The sequence below is a fragment of the Lolium rigidum genome, chromosome 3 (assembly GCF_022539505.1).
Source record: "Lolium rigidum isolate FL_2022 chromosome 3, APGP_CSIRO_Lrig_0.1, whole genome shotgun sequence".
Lineage (NCBI taxonomy): Eukaryota > Viridiplantae > Streptophyta > Magnoliopsida > Poales > Poaceae > Lolium > Lolium rigidum.
The window spans coordinates 57,078,083-57,102,462 of NC_061510.1; the positions used below are offsets into that span (position 1 = coordinate 57,078,083).

The window sequence follows — 24,380 nt, forward strand, 5'->3', positions numbered from 1 at the left end:
ACTAGACTAAAATCCCGTGTGTCCTCAAGAACATTTGGTCATTATAAGTAAACAAACCGGCTTGTCCTTTGTGCTAAAAAGGATTGGGCCATGATACGTCCAAAACGTATCTACTTTCCCGAACACTTTTGCTATTGTTTTGCCTCTAATTTGTGTATTTTGGATGCAACTAACACGGACTAACGCTGTTTTCAGCAGAACTGCTCTAGTGTCTCGTTTTTGTGCAGAAATCCAACTTTCGGGAAAATCCTCGGATTTATACGAAGGCCCTATTTTCCCAGGAAACTAACGGAGCCGAAGGACAAGTCAGTGGAGGCCCGAGGGCCCCACACCATAGGGCGGCGCGGCCCGGGGGTCCCGCGCGGCCCCGTGGTGTGGCCCCTCGGCCGGCCTCCGACGCCCTCCTTCGGACTATTTATCGGCCTCGACCTAAAAACGCACGAGGAGAAGTCGAAGTCGCCGTAAACCCTCCGGAACGTCGCCACATCGCGAAACTCCGTCGCGGGAGCCGAAGTCTCCGTTCGGCACTCCGCCGGGACGGGGAATTGGAGGAGATCATCGCCATCATCACCGCCAACGCCTCTACATCAACCAGCCATGTTTCCCCCATCCATGTGTGAGTAATTCCCCCGCTGTAGGCCGAAGGGGATGGTAGGGATTGGATGAGATTGGTCATGTAATAGCATAAGATTGTTAGGGCATAGTGCCTAGTGTCCGTAATTGGTACTTTGATGATATTGTTGCAACTTGTTATGCTTAATGCTTGTCACTAGGGCCCGAGTGCCATGATTTCAGATCTGAACATGTTATTGCTTCATCAAGATATTCATTGTTTATGGTCTTACCTATAAGTTGTATACACATGTCGCTGTCCGGAACCGATGGCCCCGAAGTGACGTAAATCGGGACAACCGGAGGGAATGGTAGCGATGTGAGGATCACATGTGTTCACGGAGTGTTAATGCTTTGCTCCGGTACTTTATTAAAAGGAGTACCTTAATATCCAGTAGTTTCCCTTGAGGCCCGGCTGCCACCGGCTGGTAGGACAAAAGATGTTGTGCAAGTTTCTCATTGCGAGCACGCACGACTATATATGGAACACATGCCTATTGATTGCTTTGTACTTGGACACCGTTTTATTATTATCCGCAAATGCCCTCGCTATGACCGTTACATGAGTTTCTCTCATCCATGCAACGCCCGTCATCCGTCCCCGTGCCTACGATATTTTAATCCTCGCTGTTTACTAAAATCACTACTCGCTGTCTTTGTTACTCTGCTGCTCGTTATTTCACTATCGCTACTGCTATAAAACTGTTACTACTGATAAACTCTTGCGAGCAAGTCTGTTTCCAGGTGCAGCTGAATTGACATCTCCGCTGTTAAGGCTTCCAAGTGTTCTTTGTCTCCCCTTGTGTCGAATCAATAAATTGGGTTTTACTTCCCTCGAAGACTGTTGCGATCCCCTATACTTGTGGGTCATCAGGCCACTCGCTGCAATTGTTACTCTCGCAATTTACTTACTCGTACTTTATTCATCTGCTACATCAAAACCCCCTGAATACTTGTCTGTGAGCATTTACAGTGAATCCTTCATCGAAACTGCTTGTCAACACCTTCTGCTTCTCGTTGGGATCGACATTCTTACTTATCGAAAATACTACGATACACCCCGTATACTTGTGGGTCATCAACCGTGCATGTTGCACTCATGAAAGTGACATTGCCAAGATGGAGAATGACAAGCACTTACTCATGAAGATGAACGCTCTCCAAGAAGAAGCTTTGATGGAACACTTCCGGGTGAACAAGGCAAAGGAAGTCCAAGTGTTTGATATTTGCCATCCTCACCTGGAGCATGAAGATGAAGTCAATCGTTTGAAGGCCAAAGTTGATAGACTCCAAGTTCAAGCCAAGTACTTGGAAGGAGTCATTGAAGCTAGAGATGGAGCCAAAGAGGGCTCTTGCAATGAAGGAGGAGCGGCTATCAAGCCAAAGAGGAAGCGGAATAAGAGGACCAAGAAGAAGAAGAACAAGGAGAACATGAAGATCAACCTTGAGGAGAGCGACACTAGCTCAAGAAGGGATGGAGTACCCAACTCCGCCTCGACGGGTTTCGCCGGCTCTAACAACCCTTCTCATGTTCTTTATGTTGATTACTATGGACATATTCGTGCTTGCTTTATTGGTCCTCAAAAGGACAATGTTGATTGGACTATTTGGGTTCCCAAACCCCTTGTTACTAACATGCTAGGACCCATTGAAAAATGGGTACCTAAATCCAATACTTGATTCCTTGTAGGACTATGCTTCCGGTGGCGCTAAATGGGTGGTTGATAGTGGAGCCACAAGTCATATGACCGGAAGCAAGGATATTGTTGTCGACCTCGAGCCTTCTCTCTCTACCGTATCATATGGCGACAACACGTGCTCTAAGGTATTGGGTCTTGGCAAGGTGGTGGTAACACCCGACATCTCACTTGTGAATGTCCTCCTTGTCGAGACCCTTGGTTACAATTTACTTTCCGTTCATCAAATTGCTCGTATGGGTCTATGCACATTCTTTGATGAACATATGGTGGTCCTCTTGTGGAGCAAGACACTCAATGTAGCTTTTGTTGGATATGTAGAGAACGGTTTGTATGTTGTCGATTTCTCCGGAAAGACAACATCTTCCGCTCTTTGCCTATTCGCCAAAGGTGACAAGGGATGGTTATGACATCGCCGACTAGCCCATGTCAACATGAGGACTTTGCAAAGTCTCCACAAGGGTGGCCACATTCTCGGACTAAAAGAAGATGTCTCTTTTTGCAAGGATCGTGTTTGTAGGGCTTGCGTACAAGGAAAAATGCATGGAGCTCCTCACAAGGCCAAGACTATCATCTCTACCACAAGATGCTTCGAGCTCCTACATGTTGATCTCTTTGGTCCACCATCTCATGAAAGTCTTGGAGGAAAGAAGTATTTCCTCGTCATCGTTGATGACTATTCACACTATTGTTGGGTATTCTTCTTCAAGTACAAGAGTGAGACTCAACGGACCATGATGGAATTTGCCAACCAAGTTCAACGCAAGTACGACAACAAGATCCTCGCAATAAGGAGCGACAATGGAACGGAGTTCAAGAACTACACCTTGGATGACTTCCTTGGAGAAGAAGGAATCCAACACCAATACTCCACGCCATATACTCCCCAACAAAATGGGGTCGCCGAAAGGAAGAATCGAACCTTGATCGAAGCCGCTCGAACCATGATGATGGAATACAGGTCTAACTACAATTTTTGGCCGGAAGCTATCTCTACCGCATGCCACGCTACTAATCGCCTCTACTTTCGCAAATGTCTTGAGAAGACACCCCGGCAACAAGCCAAATGTGTCATACTTCAAGGTCTTCGGATGCAAATGCTACATACTTGTCAAATACACACGCCTATCCAAGTATGATTCAAGAGCTCAAGAAGGAATTTTCGTTGGCTATGCTACGGATTCTGACGCCTATAGAGTCTTCAATAAGTCAAGTGGACGTGTTGTAGAATCTTGTGATGTGATGTTCGATGAAGATGATAGATCTGTGGAGGAGCGAAGTGCTTCTTGTGAGAAAGGAGATGCAATTCCCCCGGTTACCATAGGAAGGATGGGTGTTGGCATTCGCCGACCTCAAGAGCTACCTTCTATGAGTACCGGGGAAGGACCAAGTTCCACCCAAGTGGAGCCATCTACCACCACAAGGCCAAGCTTCTTCCGTTGATCTTACAAATGCAAGTCAACCTCTACAACAACCTCAAGTTCAACCTCAACCTCAAGATCAACCTCAACATCTACAACAACAACCAAGTTCAAGTTCTCCTCAACAAGTTCAAGAACAACATTCACCACAAGCTCATCTACCACAACAACCACAAGTTCAAGTTCTTCTCCGAGTGGTTCGGGAATAATCTTTATGGACAATACTATTCCTAATACCCCCGAGCCATCCGGCTCTCATGACAATGATGCCCCTTTCAACGATAATGGAGGTCAAGGCGAGGATCTAAACTGTGATGAAGGCCAAGAGGACTCACAAGAATCATCTCCTTTAGCCGATACTCGCTGTGAAGACCCTACCACAAGACACTTGCGTCTCAAGTATCATTCCTTGCATAATATCATTGGTGATCTAAAGAGAAAAGTTACCACCCGGAGGCAACTAGCAAACTTTTGTGAGCACCACGCCTTTGTCTCTATGGCACACTTAAAGTTAATGAAGCTCTCAAAGATCCGGATTGGTTGAATGCAATGCAAGAGGAACTCAACAACTTCAAGAGGAATGATGTGTGGACTCTCATGAAGCGACCCGATCATTGCCGCAATGTTATCAGCACCAAATGGATCTTCAAGAACAAGCAAGATGAAAGTGGCATGGTCATCCGCAACAAAGCAAGATTGGTGGCACAAGGCTATTCTCAAGTCGAAGGCGTGGACTTTGGTGAAACCTTTGCACCCGTTGCAAGGCTTGAGTCCAACCGTATCCTTTTGGCCTTTGCCTCTCATCATGGCTTTAAGTTGCAACAAATGGATGTTAAGAGTGCTTTTCTTAATGGTCCTTTACATGAGGAAGTATATGTGAAACAACCCCCGGGGTTCGAGGAACCCCATTTCCCGGACCATGTCTTCAAGCTCAAAAATGCCCTATATGGTCTCAAACAAGCTCCTAGAGCTTGGTATGAGCATCTCAAGGAGTTGCTTGAAGACCGTGGTTTCGAAGTGGGGAAAATCGATCCCACTCTTTTTACTAAGAAGGTCAATGGGGAGCTTTTCGTATGCCAACTCTATGTAGATGACATCATATTTGGCTCTACTAACACAAAATTCAATGATGAGTTTGCTATGTTGATGACAAATAGGTTTGAGATGTCAATGATGGGTGAACTCAAGTACTTTCTTTGGTTCGAGATCAAGCAAATGTGACAAGGCACCTTCATCAATCAAGCAAAGTACCTCCAAGACATGCTCAAGCGCTTTGATATGAAGGATGCTAGGGGCATTGGAACTCCAATGCAACTCAAGTGTCAACTCTCTCTTGACGAGGCCGGCAAGGCGGTAGATACCAAGCTCTACCGTTCGATGATAGGTTCGCTTCTTTACCTTTGTGCCTCTCGCCTGGATATAATGTTAAGCGTTGGTATGTGTGCACGGTTTCAAGCAAGTCCGAAGGAAAGCCACCTTGTGGCGGTCAAAAGGATCTTTCGATATTTAGTTGATACCCCACACTTCGGACTATGGTACCCAAGGGACACATACTTTGCTTTGATTGGCTTCACCGACTCCGATTGGGCGGGCGACAAGGTTGATAGGAAGTCTACATCCGGAGTGTGTCACTTTCTTGGAAGATCTTTGGTGTGTTGGTCCTTGATACGTCTCCGACGTATCGATAATTTCTTATGTTCCATGCTTGTTTTATGACAATACCTACATGTTTTATACATACTTTATGATGATTTTATGCATTTTCCGGAACTAACCTATTGACGAGATGCCGAAGTGCCAGTTCCTGTTTTATGCTGTTTTTGGTTTGAGAAATCCTAGTAAGGAAATATTCTCGGAATTGGACGAAATCAACGCCCAGAGTCTTAAAATTCCACGAAGCTTCCAGAACACCCGAGAGAGACCAGAGGAGGGCCACAGGGCCACCAGACGCCAGGGTGGCGCGGCCCAGGCCTTGGCCGCGCCCCCTAGTGTGTCACCGCCTTGTCAGCCCTCCGACTCCGCCTCTTCGCCTATTTAAAGGTCCCTGACCTAAATCTTCGAGACGGAAAAGCCACGATACGAGAAACCTTCCAGAGCCGCCGCCATCGCGAAGCCAAGATCTGTGGGACAGGAGTCTCTGTTCCGGCACGCCGCCGGGACGGGGAAGTGCCCCCGGAAGGCTTCTCCATCATCACCACCGCCATCTTCATCACCACTGCTGTCTCCCATGAGGAGGGAGTAGTTCTCCATCGAGGCTAAGGGGCTGTACCGGTAGCTATGTGGTTAATCTCTCTCCCTATGTACTTCAATACAATAATCTCATGAGCTGCCTTACATGATTGAGATTCATATGATGATGCTTGTAATCTAGATGTCGTTATGCTAGTCAAGTGAATTTTACTTATGTGATCTCCGGAGACTCCTTGTCCCACGTGTGTAAAGGTGACAAGTGTGTGCACCGTGTGGGTCTCTTAGGCTATATTTCACAGAATACTTATTCACTGTTATGAATAGCATAGTGAAGTGCTTATTTATATCCCTTTATGATTGCAATGTGCTTTGTGTCACTATTTATCTATGTGCTACTCTAGTGATGTTATTAAAGTAGTCTATTCCTCCTCCACGGTGTAATGGTGACAGTGTGTGCATCGTGTAGTACTTGGCGTAGGTTATGATTATGATCTCTTGTAGATTATGAAGTTAATTATTGCTATGATAGTATTGATGTGATCTATGCCTCCTTCATAGTGTGATGGTGACAGTGTGCATGCTATGTTAGTACTTGGTGTAATTGCAATGATCTATCATGCACTCTAAGGTTATTTAAACATGAATATCGAATATTGTGGAGCTTGTTAACTCCGGCATTGAGGGTTCGTGTAATCCTACACAATTAGTGGTGTTCATCATCCAACAACAGAGTGTAGAGTATAGCATTTATCTATTTTGTTATGTGATCAATGTTGAGAGTGTCCACTAGTGAAAGTATAATTCCTAGGCCTTGTTCCTAAATACTGAAATCATCGCTTGTTTACTGTTTTACTGCATCTGTACTGCCTGCAATATTCCCACCATCAACCACACGCCAGTTGTAGCATCAAGCTATTTTCTGGTGCCGTTACTACTGCTCATATATATTCATACCACCTGTATTTCACTATCTCTTCGCCGAACTAGTGCACCTATACATCTGACAAGTGTATTAGGTGTGTTGGGGACACAAGAGACTTCTTGCTTTGTGGTTGCAGGGTTGCATGAGAGGGATATCTTTGACCTCTTCCTCCCCGAGTTCGATAAACCTTGGGTGATCCACTTAAGGGAAACTTGATGCTGTTCTACAAACCTCTGCTCTTGGAGGCCCAACACTGTCTACAAGAATAGAAGCACCCGTAGACATCAAGCACTTTTCTGGCACCGTTGCCGGGGAGGAAAGGTAAAAGGTACTCACACTCCGGATCTCGGCTACTAAGCTATTTTCCGGCACCATTGTAAGTACTCGAAGCTATTTCCTTTAGATCCTGCAATTGCATCTTTTTGTTTCTTGTTTTACACTAGTTTGGCATAATGGAAAGCAACAGTGAGCTTTTAAAACTATTTCCTGAGTTAAGACATGGATGGTTTGATGCAAAAATTAAAAAACCCATGGAACATATTAGTATGAACACTTTGAACACCATTGTTGCTAATGATATGGAAAATTCTAAGCTTGGGGAAGCTGGTTTTGATGAGCATGATCTTTTTAGTCCCCCAAGCATTGAGGAGAAAATTTACTTTGATGATACTTTGCCTCCTATTTATGATGATTATAATGATAGTAGTCTTTTGGTGCCACCTGTTATGGAGGATAAAATTGATTATGATTACAATATACCTCCTATATTTGATGATGAGAATAATAATGATAGCTACTTTGTTGAATTTGCTCCCACTACAACTAATAAAATTGATTATACTTATGTGGGAAGTAATTATTTTATGCATGAGACTCATGATAAGAATGCTTTATGTGATAGTTATATTGTTGAGTTTGCTCATGATGCTACTGGATATTATTATGAGAGAGGAAAATATGGTTGTAGAAATTTTCATGTTACTAAAACACCTCTCTATGTGCTGAAATTTTTGAAGCTACACTTGTTCTATCTTCCTATGCTTGTTACTTTGCTCTTCATGAACTTGTTTATTTACAAGATTCCTTTTCATAGGAAGCATGTTAGACTTAAATGTGTTTTGAATTTGATTCTTGATGCTCTCTTTTGCTTCAACTCTTATTTCTTGCGAGTGCATCATTAAAATTGCTGAGCCCATCTTAATGGCTATAAAGAAAGCACTTCTTGGGAGATAACCCATGTGTTTATTTTACTACAGTACTTGGTTTTATATTTGTGTCTTGGAAGTTGTTACTAATGTAGCAACCTCTCCTTATCTTAATTTTGTTGCATTGTTGTGCCAAGTAAAGTCTTTGATAGTAAGGTTCATACTAGATTTGGATTACTGCGCAGAAACAGATTTCTGTCTGTCACGAATCTGGGTTGAATTCTCTGTAGGTAACTCAGAAAATTCTGCCGATTTACGTGAGTGATCCTCAGATATGTACGCAACTTTCATTCAATTTGAGCATTTTCATTTGAGCAAGTCTGGTGCCTCTTAGAAATTCGTCTTTACGGACTGTTCTGTTTTGACAGATTCTGCCTTTTATTTCGCATTGCCTGTTTTGCTATGCTTGATGGATTTTTCTGTTCCATTAACTTTCAGAAGCTTTGGGCAATGTCCAGAAGTGTTAAGAATGATTGTGTCACCTCCGAACATGTGAATTTTGATTATGCACTAACCCTCTAATGAGTTTGATTTGAGTTTGGTGTGGAGGAAGTTTTCAAGGGTCAAGAGAGGAGGATGATACAATATGATCAAGGAGAGTGAAAGCTCTAAGCTTGGGGATGCCCCCGTGGTTCATCCCTGCATATTTCAAGAAGACTCAAACATCTAAGCTTGGGGATGCCCAAGGCATCCCCTTCTTCATCGACAAATTATCAGGTTCCTTCTCTTGAAACTATATTTTTATTCGGTCACATCTTATGTACTTTACTTGGAGCGTCTGTTTGTTTTTGTTTTTGTTTTTGTTTGAATAAATGCTTGTGTGGGAGAGAGACACGCTCCGCTGGTTCATATGAACACATGTGTTCTTAGCTTTTAATTTTCATGGCGAAGGTTGAAACTGCTTCGTTAATTATTATATGGTTGGAAACGGGAAATGCTACATGTGGTAATTGGTATAATGTCTTGAACAATGTGATACCTGGCAATTGTTTTGCTCATGATTAAGCTCTTGCATCATATACTTTGCACCTATTAGTGAAGAAATACATAGAGCTTGCTAAAATTTGGTTTGCATGATTGGTCTCTCTAAGGTCTAGATATTTTCTAGTAAGGGGTTTGAACAACAAGGAAGACAGTGTAGAGTCTTATAATGCTTGCAATATGTCTTTTATGTGAGTTTTCTTGTACCGGTTCATACTTGTGTTTGCTTCAAACAACCTTGCTAGCCTAAGCCTTGCATTGAGAGGGATTACTTCTCATGCATCCAAAATCCTTGAGCCAAACACTATGCCATTTGTGTCCACCATACCTACCTACTACATGGTATTTCTCCGCCATTCCAAAGTAAATTGCTTGAGTGCTACCTTTAAAATTTCCATTCTCTACCTTTGCAATATATAGCTCATGGGACAAATAGCCTAAAAACTATTGTGGTATTGAATATGTACTTATGCACTTTATCTCTTATTAAGTTGCTTGTTGTGCGATAACCATGTTCCTGGGGACGCCATCAACTACTTTTTGTTGAATATCATGTGAGTTGCTATGCATGTTCGTCTTGTCTGAAGTAAGGGCGATTTACCATGAGTTGAATGGTTTGAGCATGCATATTGTTAGAGAAGAACATTGGGCCGCTAACTAAAGCCATGATCCATGGTGGAAGTTTCAGTTTTGGACAACAATCCTCAATCTCTTATGAGAATATTATTTGTTGCTTGAATGCTTATGCATTAAAGAGGAGTCCATTATCTCGTTGTATATGTTGTCCCGGTATGGATGTCTAAGTTGAGAATAATCAAAAGCGAGAAATCCAATGCGAGCTTTCTCCTTAGACCTTTGTACGAGGCGGCATAGAGGTACCCCTTTGTGATACTTGGTTAAAACATATGTATTGCGGTGATAATCCAGGTAATCCGAGCTAATTAGGACAAGGTGCGGGCACTATTGGTATACTATGCATGAGGCTTGCAACTTATAGGATATAATTTACATAACACATATGCTTTATTACTACCGTTGACAAAATTGTTTCTTGTTTTCAAAATAAAAGCTCTAGCACAAATATAGCAATCAATGCTTCCCTCTGCGAAGGGCCATTCTTCCACTTTCATGTTGAGTCAGTTTACCCATTTCCTTCCATCTTAGAAGCAAACACTTGTGTTAACTGTGCATTGATTCTTACATACTTGCTTATTGCACTTGTTATATTACTTTATGTTGACAATATCCATGAGATATGCATGTTGAAAGTTGAAAGCAACCGCTGAAACTTAATCTTCCTTTGTGTTGCTTCAATGCCTTTACTATGAAATTATTGCTTTATGAGTTAACTCTTATGCAAGACTTATCGATGCTTGTCTCGAAAGTACTATTCATGAAAAGTCTTTGCTATATGATTCAGTTGTTTAATCATTGTCTTTATCATTGCTTTGAATCGCTGCATTCATCTCATATGCTTTACAATAGTATGATTAAGATCATGTTGGTAGCATGTCACTTTAGAAATTATCTTTGTTATCGTTTACCTACTCGAGGACGAGTAGGAACTAAGCTTGGGGATGCTGATACGTCTCCGACGTATCGATAATTTCTTATGTTCCATGCTTGTTTTATGACAATACCTACATGTTTTATACATACTTTATGATGATTTTATGCGTTTTCCGGAACTAACCTATTGACGAGATGCCGAAGTGCCAGTTCCTGTTTTCTGCTGTTTTTGGTTTGAGAAATCCTAGTAAGGAAATATTCTCGGAATTGGACGAAATCAACGCCCAGAGTCTTAAAATTTCACGAAGCTTCCAGAACACCCGAGAGAGACCAGAGGGGGGCCACAGGGCCACCAGACGCCAGGGTGGCGCGGCCCAGGCCTTGGCCGCGCCCCCCTAGTGTGTCACCGCCTCGTCAGCCCTCCGACTCCGCCTCTTTGCCTATTTAAAGGTCCCTGACCTAAATCTTCGAGACAGAAAAGCCACGATACGAGAAACCTTCCAGAGCCGCCGCCATCGCGAAGCCAAGATCTGGGGGACAGGAGTCTCTGTTCCGGCACACCGCCGGGACGGGGAAGTGCCCCCGGAAGGCTTCTCCATCATCACCACCGCCATCTTCATCACCGCTGCTGTCTCCCATGAGGAGGGAGTAGTTCTCCATCGAGGCTAAGGGGCTGTACCGGTAGCTATGTGGTTAATCTCTCTCCCTATGTACTTCAATACAATAATCTCATGAGCTGCCTTACATGATTGAGATTCATATGATGATGCTTGTAATCTAGATGTCGTTATGCTAGTCAAGTGAATTTTACTTATGTGATCTCCGGAGACTCCTTGTCCCACGTGTGTAAAGGTGACAAGTGTGTGCACCGTGTGGGTCTCTTAGGCTATATTTCACAGAATACTTATTCACTGTTATGAATAGCATAGTGAAGTGCTTATTTATATCCCTTTTTGATTGCAATGTGCTTTGTATCACTATTTATCTATGTGCTACTCTAGTGATGTTATTAAAGTAGTCTATTCCTCCTCCATGGTGTAATGGTGACAGTGTGTGCATCGTGTAGTACTTGGCGTAGGTTATGATTATGATCTCTTGTAGATTATGAAGTTAATTATTGCTATGATAGTATTGATGTGATCTATGCCTCCTTCATAGTGTGATGGTGACGAGTGTGCATGCTATGTTAGTACTTGGTGTAATTGCAATGATCTATCATGCACTCTAAGGTTATTTAAACATGAATATCGAATATTGTGGAGCTTGTTAACTCCGGCATTGAGGGTTCGTGTAATCCTACACAATTAGTGGTGTTCATCATCCAACAACAGAGTGTAGAGTGTAGCATTTATCTATTTTGTTATGTGATCAATGTTGAGAGTGTCCACTAGTGAAAGTATAATCCCTAGGCCTTGTTCCTAAATACTGAAATCATCGGTTGTTTACTGTTTTACTGCATCTGTACTGCCTGCAATATTCCCACCATCAACCATACGCCAGTTGTAGCATCAAGCTATTTTCTGGTGCCGTTACTACTGCTCATATATATTCATACCACCTGTATTTCACTATCTCTTCGCCGAACTAGTGCACCTATACATCTGACAAGTGTATTAGGTGTGTTGGGGACACAAGAGACTTCTTGCTTTGTGGTTGCGGGGTTGCATGAGAGGGATATCTTTGACCTCTTCCTCCACGAGTTCGATAAACCTTGGGTGATCCACTTAAGGGAAACTTGCTGCTGTTCTACAAACCTCTGCTCTTGGAGGCCCAACACTGTCTACAAGAATAGAAGCACCCGTAGACATCAGTCCTCGAAGAAGCAAAATTGTGTCTCCGTCTCCACCGCGGAAGCCGAGTATATTGCCGCGGCGAGTAGTTGTGCTCAAATCTTGTGGATGAGGCAAACCTTGCGGGATTATGGACTCGAGTATAGCAAGGTGCCTCTTTTGTGTGACAATGAGAGTGCAATCAAGATCGCCTACAATCCGGTTCTCCATGGCAAGACGAAGCACATTGAGATACGGAACCACTTCATCCGAGATCATTTTTCTCGCGGAGATATTGTACTATCCTATATTGGCACCAAGGAGCAATTGGCGGACATCTTCACGAAGTCCTTGGATGAGAAGCGTTTCAATGAGTTGAGGCATGAGCTAAATATCATTGATCCATCGAACTTTGCTTGACCGTCGTGCGCACATACCACTCCTAACCGTTGTATCTACATGAAAGGCACGCATGAACATAGGGGGAGTGCGGTTTAAATCCATTGAGCTATCCCTCCCCCCATAATGCATAAAGAAATCCAAAACATATGCTATTTGTCAATTGAGTGACTTATGAGCTTCATGTTGAGTTGTAGTCCGTGAGTCCTAGATACATCTACACGACCTCACACTACTATACTCTTACACGGTGGCCTCGGCCACCAACCCCCCTCTCTTTGAAGGGTTTTTCGGTTCTTGTCGTTTCTTTGTGATCTTCTTTTGTCTTTCTTCTTTGCTTTCTTCCTTTTGTTTTTGAAGAACCTCTTTCAAGCTTGCTTTCTCGTGATTTTTGCAAGCTTGGTTGTATGTTCTTTTTCTCCATCCTTATAGTTTCTTTACCCTCCTTTTTGGTGTTCCGATGCCAAAGGGGGAGAAGTTCCTATGTGGATGGGACCTTTGTTGTTTGTAGCCTTTTTGGTTCTAGTTACTTATCTTTTCTTGGCTACATCAACAACCCTATGGAGGCATCTTATGGTGATTTTGGGTATTCTCAAGGCTATGGTATGATAACTTCACCCAAATCTCCTTGCATGATCTTATTTTGCCTCCATATTGTGCATATGCTACTTGAACATGTCATCTATCCGTGTTGCATATGTGCTTGGTTCGTAAAAACTAGGGGGAGTGATGTCTCTAGAACATGTGTATTTGTATTCAAATACATACTTGTGTTATGCACATGTGTAGGGGGAGCTCCGTCGAGTTTTTGCAAATCTAAGGATCTCATCATAATATCATATGTTATTGTAAAATCTTGTGTTGTCATAAAACACCAAAAAGGGGGAGATTGTAAGAGCAAAATTTACACCCCAAGTTTTGTGTGTTTGATGACAACACTTGAGTAATCTCACTGTGTGCCTTGAGTATCATTGTTAGATTTGCAAGTGCACGGTGACCTCACTGGATACGTCAAGATCGGAAGACTGAAGCGTAGTTGATAGGTTTTCTGGTTTTGTGTGTGTTTAGCGAGGTGACATGGCTGGAGAGAAAAAGGGGAGAAAACCAGTTTTAGCCAGGCCGGTACTACCGGTACCTGTAGCGGTAGTACCGCTACCCCTATAGGTACCGCCCCACGGTACCGCTCTGAGTTCTGCGCTGAAATCGTCCCACAATACTGGTTACGGTACCTTTACGGTACCTGGAGCGGTAGTACCGCTCACGAGCGGTAGTACCGCCCAGGTACCGTAAACGAGTTACGGCTGTACCACTCTGGTACCGCCTTGGTACCGCTTCGAGTCCAGTAAGGTTTGGACCCTGTTGCGGTACCTCGAGCGGTAGTATCGCTCTGCGTCCATGGACCAGATGCGGGGAATTCGAACTCAGAGCGGTAGTACCGCTTCCCAGAAGCGGTAGTACCGCTTAGGAAAAAACTGGGCATAACGGTTGGATTTGGAGGAGCCTATTTAAGGGCTCCTTCTTCCCCAACACGATTTTATCTCTTCCCTCTCTCTCTCCTCCATTGTTGCTGAGCTTAATCCTTGAGGATCTCCTTCACCATCCAACCAATCTTGCTCAAACCTTGAGTATTGGTGGAGGAGACCCCGATCTATAGTTCTACCAAGAGAGATTTCACCAATACTAGCTATTCCTTAGTGGATCTTGGTGGTAGGGTTCCTATTGTGGAGCATTGGAGAAGGGTTCCTATTGTGGAGCATTGGAGAAGGGTTCCTATTGTGGAGCATTGGAGAAGGGTTCCTATGGTGGAGCATTGGAGATGTGCAGCTATGGAGGCTAGCTTGGTGATGTACTAGATCCATAGGGTGTTGGGAGCATCCTTGTGTGTGGAGCTCGCCCCAACCTTGTGAAGGAATCACCGCCTCGACCGGTGCCTTAGTGGAAGAGGGAGAGCACCTTCGTGGAGCTCTCTCGAGGAAGAAGGTGAGGCCTTCCTTCGTGGTGTGGCCGTCTAGTCTCTAGTGTGAGACTAGCACGTCCTCAACGCAGACGTACTTCCTATTGTGGAAGGAACTGCGGGAAACAAACCTCGCCTCGCCTCCGCGCCCCCTGTTGTCTCGCTCCTTACTTTCGTTATCTTGTTTGTTTCCTTTACTTGTTGCACTTATCCTCGAATCATTGTAGGATCACCCCTATTGCTAAAGTTCTCACCTTTACCTTCCGTTGCATAAAAAATTGAAAAAGACTAAAATTGCCGTAGCGCCATTCACCCCCCTCTTGTTCGCTACGATCCATTCAAATTGTATGTTCTATTTTGAGTTGGCAACCTTACAAAACTGCATGCATTCTAACATAATCTTCCTACTTGATGTTTTTACAGGTCATAAGCAAGAAGCTAGAGCAGAAGTGTTAGAACCAAGGAGAAACATGCTGCTGATGCTGCATCTGAAGCTTGAAGCTGCCAAGAACATGTTGCTGCTGTATATTCTCTACCTAGTATAAAAAGTAGTATGTCTTAGATGCTACTGCGAGAAGGCAGTGCTCCATCATCATGACATCCTATATCACTAGTTTCATCTTACATGCGTAGTTATTTTATGCATGGTTTTCTTCCATTTTAAAGTACATGCACAATGGCCTGCAAATTTCATGCATGGATCATCATTGCTGATGAACCTGCAGTCGACTGACCATGTCAAAGTACTGATGCATCTGGTGAAATTTTAATGCAGCTAATCTACATATGTTTCAAGTTCTACATGTCCTTTTTGATCCACTCTTATTAAGTTTTGCATCTGAGCATGAAAAGCTCTTTTTTTACATGCTATTTGGAATTGATTATACAGTCAGTATGTCTGCAATCATAAAATTATCTGTTCTTACTAGGTAATGTACTGTTCTTACTAGGTAATGTACTGTTCTTACTAGGTAATATACTGCCATATGAGTTTCCAGTCACAGAATATGTAGGAAAACTTGCTCGCAGTTTGACATAGTCCTTCAATTGTTCATTTTTCTACAACATGTACTTTCTATGATACATGCTACTGCATACATCAGTTATTAGAAGTAGAAAAGATAATGTAGGAAAAAGAATATTACCAAGTATAGAATGTAAGAAAAGATACTACCGTGATTACAAGTATAGATCATGGGAACCTACTGGTTTGCATGTTACCAAGTAACAACAAGTAGATAAAGAATGTAGATTCTGATGTTTTCAACCCGTACAGATCTAGTGGTTCAATTGTTCATTTTTCTTGCAACCTGTACTTTATGTGATACATGCTACTGCAAACACCAGTTATTAAAAGTAGAAAATATACTGGTGAATGTAGGAAAAAAACAGTGATTTCAATTCTAGATGTGGTGAGTTGTACAAGAGCTACAGGTTTGCATGTTACCCAGTAACAACAAATAGAAAAAAGAATGTAGAATTTTAATTTTTTGATCTGGAAGAGGTACTGGTTTGGATGTTAGTTTTGGAAGAGCTACTGGTTTTGGATGTTAGATTCAGATGTAGAGAACTGATACCTGCAGGTTGAAGAGCTTTCAGAGGTAGAAGTGGTGTTAAGCCTGGTCTTGTGTTGTACAGGCTTTCCCTCCTGATCTACAGATGTATTTTTCAGCTGTTTTGGTCCTGGGTTACTACAGCCATGGAGTTCTTGTCTCCCGGCGGCTGGAGGAGGAAGACGACCTAGGTTTGGTTCTGGACGATGGAGCTGGGGGGAGGAGGCGATGTGTTTTTTCGTGAAAACTCACACGAGTAAGTATCAACATAATATGTACATGCTAAATTTTACTTCACATTTTTTTGAAAATTTTAAATAGCATTCTTTTGAACTTTTCGTAAATGGGTGCGCGCGCACCCAGGTTCCATTCGTCCGGGTCGCTACTTTCCTTTCAAAAATACGCTTCAGCTTACTCCTGTTGCAGATTAAATTTGGTTCTGTTATCCCATATTATTGTAAGCTCCATCATTTCGCCCTTCACTTATGCAGTTGTGCTGGCCCTATGATTTTTATTGCAATATTTTTTTACTAGATATGTACTAGTACCTCTTTAACGAATTTCTGATGTGAATGTCACTGCACACTGGTTTTTTAATCTCCAAGCTAAATACTGCATATAAGTCCCTGAATGAGAAACAAAAATAAGATGAAAGATTTTCTCAAAAAAGAAGATGAAAGATGATGATTGATGCTGGTTGTTGACTTGAACTTGAACCGTCTCCATCTTGGACGGCTGAGTCAATTAAATTAAGCCATGCTTCACTCGTTCTCAGCAGCAAGTTTGGACTTTCCCCGAGACAAAACTGACAACGACCAGATCAGATGCATACACAGCTCAACGATTTCCCGTAAGAATCGTTGCCGGTCCATCTCTGTTATGTCACGCTTGTTTTTACTTTTCCGAAAAGGTAATTTGATCTTATTTCTAAGGTGAATTCTCTGATTTTTTTCCCTCTGTTTTTAGCTGATACTACGCGCCTACTGAATCTCAGCCGGTGCGAGGGGGAAAAGGAGAGAGTGATGTTGGTTGTTTAATTTGAGTTTTATGTATGATCAATGTGTATTTTTTTGGAGCATTTTGGATTCTGTTATGCTTAATTAGCCAAAGAACTTACGGTTTTATGTATGGAGTATTAGAGTCAATACTGCATTTCTTTGAATATTTAACAAAATTGACATTTCTCTATATACTTGCTCCATCCGTTCTGAAATAGTCTACATTCTAGCTCCAAAATTTGTTCTGAAATACTCTACATTCTAGTTTTTTGTCGACAACAACACTAAAAACAAGGTGGTTTTACTCTCTTTATTGGATGTTGTTATTTTCAACGTAGCTTGGATTGGTTATTCAAATATCTAAATAGAGTACTAATAAATGGACTACTAATTTGTCTCATTTTTTTCTAGAATATAGACTAAATCAGAACGGAACGAGTACATCGTACACACGTGATTATGTGATTACAACGCTTACCGTTAGTACTTCAACATCATCCTAACATAAACAATGGAAAATGTTAATATGATCCTTGACACCCAATTAATGACCTGGCCTGCACTCCACTTACTCACTTCATGGAGAACGGTGACTTCTCGGAGTTCGACTTCAGCGAAAATATCGACCCTGAGCCATAACTATTCGCGTTCGACCCCTTTACGTCGATGAACTGAGGCTCAGTCGAGCGTGCCAGTACCCTATCCCCTCTGCCCAACATCTCCACCACCTTCCACATTGGCGGTCTGAGGTTAGGCGACGCCTGCGCACACAGTAGACCGACATTGAACACCTTGAGAGCTTCCCTCTCCGGGCATTCCTCCTGGAGGTTCGGGTCAAGGAGCTCCATCATGGTGCCTGCGTTGTAGTGCTTCCATATCTGAGGACGGATGGGTGGCAGAAGCATTGATAGATCCATCAGGTTTTCTGGAATGCTACACTACACTTGTACTTGGCAATAGGGTGAAATGTGAGTGTACCAGTGCCATGAGGGAGAGTCCCTCGGCCGATGACGCCACCGAGTTGTGGTTCTTCCGGCCGGTGATGATCTCGAGGACTAGCATGCCGTAGCTGTAGATGTCGGCCTTCTCCGTCAGCTGCCCGTGGACGATGTATTCCGGGGCCATATATCCACTGCATAAATGTAGGCACAGTGTTCTTGTTCATGCATATCACAATTTTGTTTGCAGAAATTCTTTCCTCCATCAGATTAGTTGCTATTTCCCCAGAGCCTCAAGAAATTATAACTTACAAGGTTCCGGCGAGGCCGGTGTTAAGGTGGGTCTGATCTTCCATGAAGTTCCTCGCCAAGCCAAAGTCACCAATCTTAGGCCTGAACTTTTCATCCAACAGTACATTGCTGGCCTTGATGTCCCCATGTATGATCCTGATCTCGGAGGCGCTATGGAGGTATGAAAGACCCTCCGCCGTCCCGAGGATGATTTCCTCCCGCTGCTCCCAATCCAACACATTCTTCTTCAACGCATCTGCATCAACAAACATGTAAGATGTCAAATTCATAAAAATCCACAATGCGAAGCACCAATTATTTTTTCAGGGTGCAGAAATAGTTTTCTATCTATTATTACCAAATAGGTAGTGATCAAGGCTGGTGTTGCAGAGTACTCATAGACGAGGAGGCTCTCGGGGCCCTCGACGCTGCACCCGAGGAGCTTGACGAGGTTCTTGTGCTGCACCTGGCTGACGAGCTTCACCTCGTTGAAGAACTGGTCGGTCCACTGCCTCGTGGTGAGGAAGAGCCGCTTCACAGCGACCTCCCGGCCATCCAGCAGCACACCCTGTGAGACATCATCAGAGGCCAAATTCAGATGAGGCAAACACTTCGGAGGTAAGCAATGTTGCAAGCTATGGCAGGCGTACCTTGTAAACTGAACCAAATTAAACAACAACTGTGCTAGCTGCAAAAATGAGCGTGTTTCTGTGTTCTGTGCAACAAATGCCACAAAGCATGCTGTTTGATGCAATTTTATCTATCTTTTCTTATCTTTAGTTTTTCTGGGGCAACTCTAAGAAATAGAATGACGGGTGTTCATGGGATTCAAGGTTTCTACATGCCAAAGAAAAGCTAGACTACCTCGAACATGCAATGTGGCCCCAAACCTACCAGCATATATACTTAAAACATATGGGGCTGCAATCAGTACCTTTAAACTTTGTACATGGAACTCCTTGAGTCATCATAGATTGTTGGTACTAATGGTTCAGAATAAATGACTCCAAACAGCTGCATCCCTCTTACACCGCAGACCCCATTATTGAAGAATCATCCGGGTGATCAAACTACGGGATATCTACTAAGAAAATACTATTATACTAACTTGCATCACACAAATTTCCACTCTCTCAAGCATACACACATATTTTCTTCTTTTATACCCACACTACCGTATCTACGCCCTCCTTAGTAGCTATCAGAAGCCATTATCCTTAATAAGCCATCCGCTGATTGAGACTGCTTGATCTACCTTTCCTCGTCCTACAATAGAGAAAAGATCCAGAGAAAAATCAGTCTTATCTTTTCAAAATTTCAACACATGGAAAATGAAAAACCATGACTGAATTTCTATTTAAAAATAATATGTATTTCCTGTGCCACCAGAAGGACTATGGCAAGCAACAACTGAAGTGTACCTCGTGAAGAGTTAAGTTCAAATATTATGATTCAATTATTGAACTTCAGACCTCCAGCGGCTCCTTCCAGAAACTGGTACTTTTTAGGGAGCAAGTTTATGTTTTTCCTATATTTCCCTTCCGCTGAAAAAAGAGAGATCAGCAGCGAAACAGTATTAGCTTCAAGCGAGCAGTTCTTCCCATCAGCTTTAGACATATAATTTCCAGCTCTAACTATCTCTCCCTTTTGCAGTAGATTTCTGATGATATGATTTAGCAAACAAGAGTTGGCAGCACATCCACTCTTCTCCATCGATGAAAAAAGATTGTCAGCTTCTTCCACTGAACCTTCCTTTATCAGATTTCCCATCATTATACTGTAGGTAACAATATTAGCTACCAACCCATTGGCTGGTATTGCAGCAAACAAATCCTTAGCTTCTTGGTTTCACTGAACCCTGTAGAATGCACCAATCATGATATTGGCAATTGTAATATCAAATTTCATATTTGTTGTCCGTAACTTCTGGAACAATGTGATTGCTTCATCAGAGCAATTATTTCTACATAGTCCACCAAGAACTATACAGTATGTATCAATGCACACATTTAATCCAGATTCAACCATCTCATTAAACTTTTCCTTTGCATCAACAATTCGTCCAGCCAGAAATAACCCATCCAGTATAACATTATAATTAAAAGCTGTAGGTTTAACCCCCTTTCGCAACATTTCTTGGAACAAAGTAAGTCCATCGTCAATCCTCCTGTTCTTGCAATAGCCGTTAATAAGTATACCATATGTAACACTACAAGGTTCCAAACTATATGATACCATAGCATCAAATACTTTCATCGCATCCTCCATCTTGCATACTAGGCAATATCCACCAATTAGTGTATTAAATGTGACAACATCAGGCCTCTCACCTGTGTGTACGATCAAGTCAAGGATGCCTTGTGCTTCCATTACCCTTCCTTCGTTGCAAAGGTTGTGCATTATTGAATTGAATAACCCAACACCAGGAGGACGTATACCTTTATTCTTCATTTCAGTAACGAATTCCTTTGCTTTCACCAAATCGCCATGTGTACAAAAGCCCTGAATCAGGAAACCATAAACAGCTACGTCTGGTTGTACTCCCATATCAATCATCTGATTAAACTTCTCCATAGCATTGTCCAACTTACCCATTTTACAAAATGCATGTATTATGGTTCCATAGCTGACTACATCTGGAGTCACTCCCTGTTTCTGCATTTCTTTAAGTATAAACATAGCCTCATCCATTAAGCCAGCTTTAGAGTAACCGTTAATCAGTGTGTTAAAAACATGACAGTTAGGTAGAATACCATCTCTTGACATTGAATTAAAGAGATTACTCATATCAACTAAGCATCCTTCAGTGGCGTACCCGTGAAGCAGAGTATTGTATGACACGATATTAGGTTTCAGGCCCTTCATAGCCATGGAATCAAAAAATCCTGCAGCTTCTTTGCTTCTCCCATGCTTGCAAAGGTAGGCCATGAAGACATTGTAAGTATACACATCTGTTGTAACACTCCGACTTGTCATTTCTTTGAACACCCTAAGTGCCTCCTTCCAGTTGGCCGAAGTGGAATATCCATGGATGAGGCTATTATATGTCACAGTATCAGGTTCAACACCATTAACAACCATCTGACGAAGGAAATACTGTGCCTTGTCCATTGCTTTGGCCTTGCACAGTGCATTGATAACCAAGTTATATGTCACCACATTAGGCACAACCCCTTGCTGTGCCATTTCATGGAATAGATTGCACGCCTTGCCTACTTGGCCTTCTTTAAAGTAGCCATGAATAACCAAGTTATATGTCACCACATTAGGCGCAACCCCTTGCTTTGTCATTTCGTGGAATAGATTGCACGCCTTGCCTGCTTGGCCTTCCTTAAAGTAGCCATCGATAACTGAGTTATATGTCACCACATCAGGCGCAATCCCTTGCCGTACCATTTCATGGAATAGATTGCACGCCTTGCCCACTTGGCCTTCCTTAAAGTAGCCATCGATAACCAAGTTATATGTCACCACATTATCTAGGCACAACCCCTTGCTGTGCCATTTCATGGAATAGATTGCACGCCTTGCCCACTTGGCCTTCCTTAAAGTAGCCATCGATAACCAAGTTATATGTCACCACATTAGGCACAACCCCTTGCTGTGCCATTTCATGGAATAGATTGCACGCCTTGCCTACTTGGCCTTCTTTAAAGTAGCCATGAATAACCAAGTTATATGTCACCACATTAGGCACAACCCCTTGCTGTGCCATTTCATGGAATAGATTGCACGCCTTGCCTACTTGGCCTTCCTTAAAGTAGCCATCGATAACTGAGTTATATGTCACCACATTAGGCGCAATCCCTTGCTGTGCCATTTCATGGAATAGATTGCACGCTTTGCCCACTTGGCCTTCCTTAAAGTAGCCATGGATAACCAAGTTATATGTCACCACGTCGGGGGTGCAGCCAAGCTCGGGCATCCTATGAAGCAGCACCACCAGAGCGTCATCTGCTCGCTTTGCGTGGCAGAGTCCCTTGAGAAGGTTGTTGATGGCGCGGACATCTGCCTTGAGGCTCTTCTTGAGGAGGTGGCCGAAGAAGGCGAGCGCCAGGTCCGGGCGGTGCGCACGGCAGCAGCAGTCCATGAGGATGCTATATGTGCAGGCCGTGGGCCGCGCCACCCGTCGGTAGGCGCCTTGGGACATGCGCCTGAAGAGGGCAATCGCGAGTGCTGGGCCGTTGCTGCAGGCACAGGATGGCGGAGCGCGGGCGAGGGCGGCTAGAAGGTTGTTGAGGGGGCGCTCCTGGACCGGCGTGCCCTGCTGCAGCAATTCGTCGAACAGGTGGTGTGCGTCCGCCGGGGTGAGCTTGCCATTGCGCGCGCGTTCCGTGGCTGCGGCGAAGGCGGCGGCGGCCTCCCAGCAACGAGTGGGCGGCGAGGTGGAGGAGGAGTGGCGGGCGTGGAGGCGGAGGCAGAGGCGGAGTGGCGATATTGGCGTCGAGGAGCAGAGGCGAAGCATAGTCCTCGTGTTCCCTCCCTCTGGCAATGTGGGAGAAAGATCATGGTTTTGTTTTGTTTTAGTATCTTTTCTTTCGAGACTGCACTGTCTTTCTCCCATGGAACTTTCCAACAATTACGAGTAATGCCACTACACACTCGATCCCCTCTTGCCGTATTCCACTGCCCGATTGCAGCGCCGCCGTTCCCGCCGCTCAGCTAGGCTCGCCGTTGGCATCGGCGGGATTCCACTTTCGTCGTCTCCTCTCCTTGCAACTGCTCACCGCCCCGTTCTCCAATCTCCACACACTGTATTACCTCCGAATCAGCCACCATCTCCTCCTTCTCCAGCGCACAAAGTGCATGCATTCTTCCACCAGCGAGCTCCTCCAATCGCAAGAAATCCTGGCCGCCCCATCCTGCAGAGGTAGGGGTTTGGACATGGACGAATTGGATCTACCCGAGCTGGTGGTGTAGGCCAGGGGATTCGGATGGTGGGAGCCGAGGCAGCCTCGTGTGTGGGGGTGAGGTCCTCGCGAGGTAGGGTGCCGCCGCCGTGTCGCGAGGCTGGTCTCCTAATTACTCCTCTCGCCGCCGTCGTCACAAGCCCACAACCCCATTGGTAGCCACTGGGCGGCAATGCTGCCCTCATATCTTCATGTTGATGCATCCTTCACGGAAATGCTCATCTGATCTCGGGTTCAGATGCTCCCGATCTATGAACCAATGAGGTTCAACGTCCCTTAGCATCTGTCAGAGTCTTCAGCTGTGTATTCTCTCCGTATCTCCATTTTTTAACAGTGACCGGGCCCATTTGAACAGACCTAATCAATGCGGGCTGCTATTTCTCAGACTAATAGTCCATGACGGTGGAAACTTTCTTGTACCATTAGCTTTGTTCATACCAGTTTTGCAGGTCGACATCTTGTACTGTACAAGAGTTGATTGACGTGATTCAGTTCAATGCCCTCAGCTCACAATCTACCACACCGACGTTTTCCGTCCGGAGACGCTTGCTACGCCCATCTATTTTCTCCAAATCACCACCTGGCCTATTCAAGCCGCGGAGGAATGAGTGCCTCGCCTACGCCGGCGGCGATGGCCTCCGGAAATTGCTCCACTACACTGCTCCTCTGCACTGCACAGAGTAAATATAACAGGTACTGGATATCCCGGCCGCCTCTACCATTGGAATCGTGGCTCCTCTGCACCAGAGCCCTGCAAATTTAATTTCTTGCCTGCACTCCCCGGCCGTACTCCGCAGTAGCCTAAAACTAAAATCAAGATATGCCTAATACAGATCCAATACATGACCACTGGATCCAGCAAGAACTCCATGCCTTTCGCCATTCCGTCTCTGCCGCTCGCCGGTCTAGGATCTCCTTTTCCGCTATCGGCTTGCCGCCCTTTCTCTGAGCTATCTCGTTCTGTCCCGATTCAGCCTGACACCGACCACACGAGCTGTAAACAAAAGCAGAGACCATCGCTAACGTCGTTT

General features: G+C 43.9%; 1 pseudogene; it reads right to left on the reverse strand.

Moving 5' to 3' along the window:
* Positions 1-16,193: 16,193 nt before the first annotated feature.
* On the reverse strand, positions 16,194-19,107 carry LOC124694873 (annotated as a pseudogene).
* Positions 19,108-24,380: the final 5,273 nt, after the last annotated feature.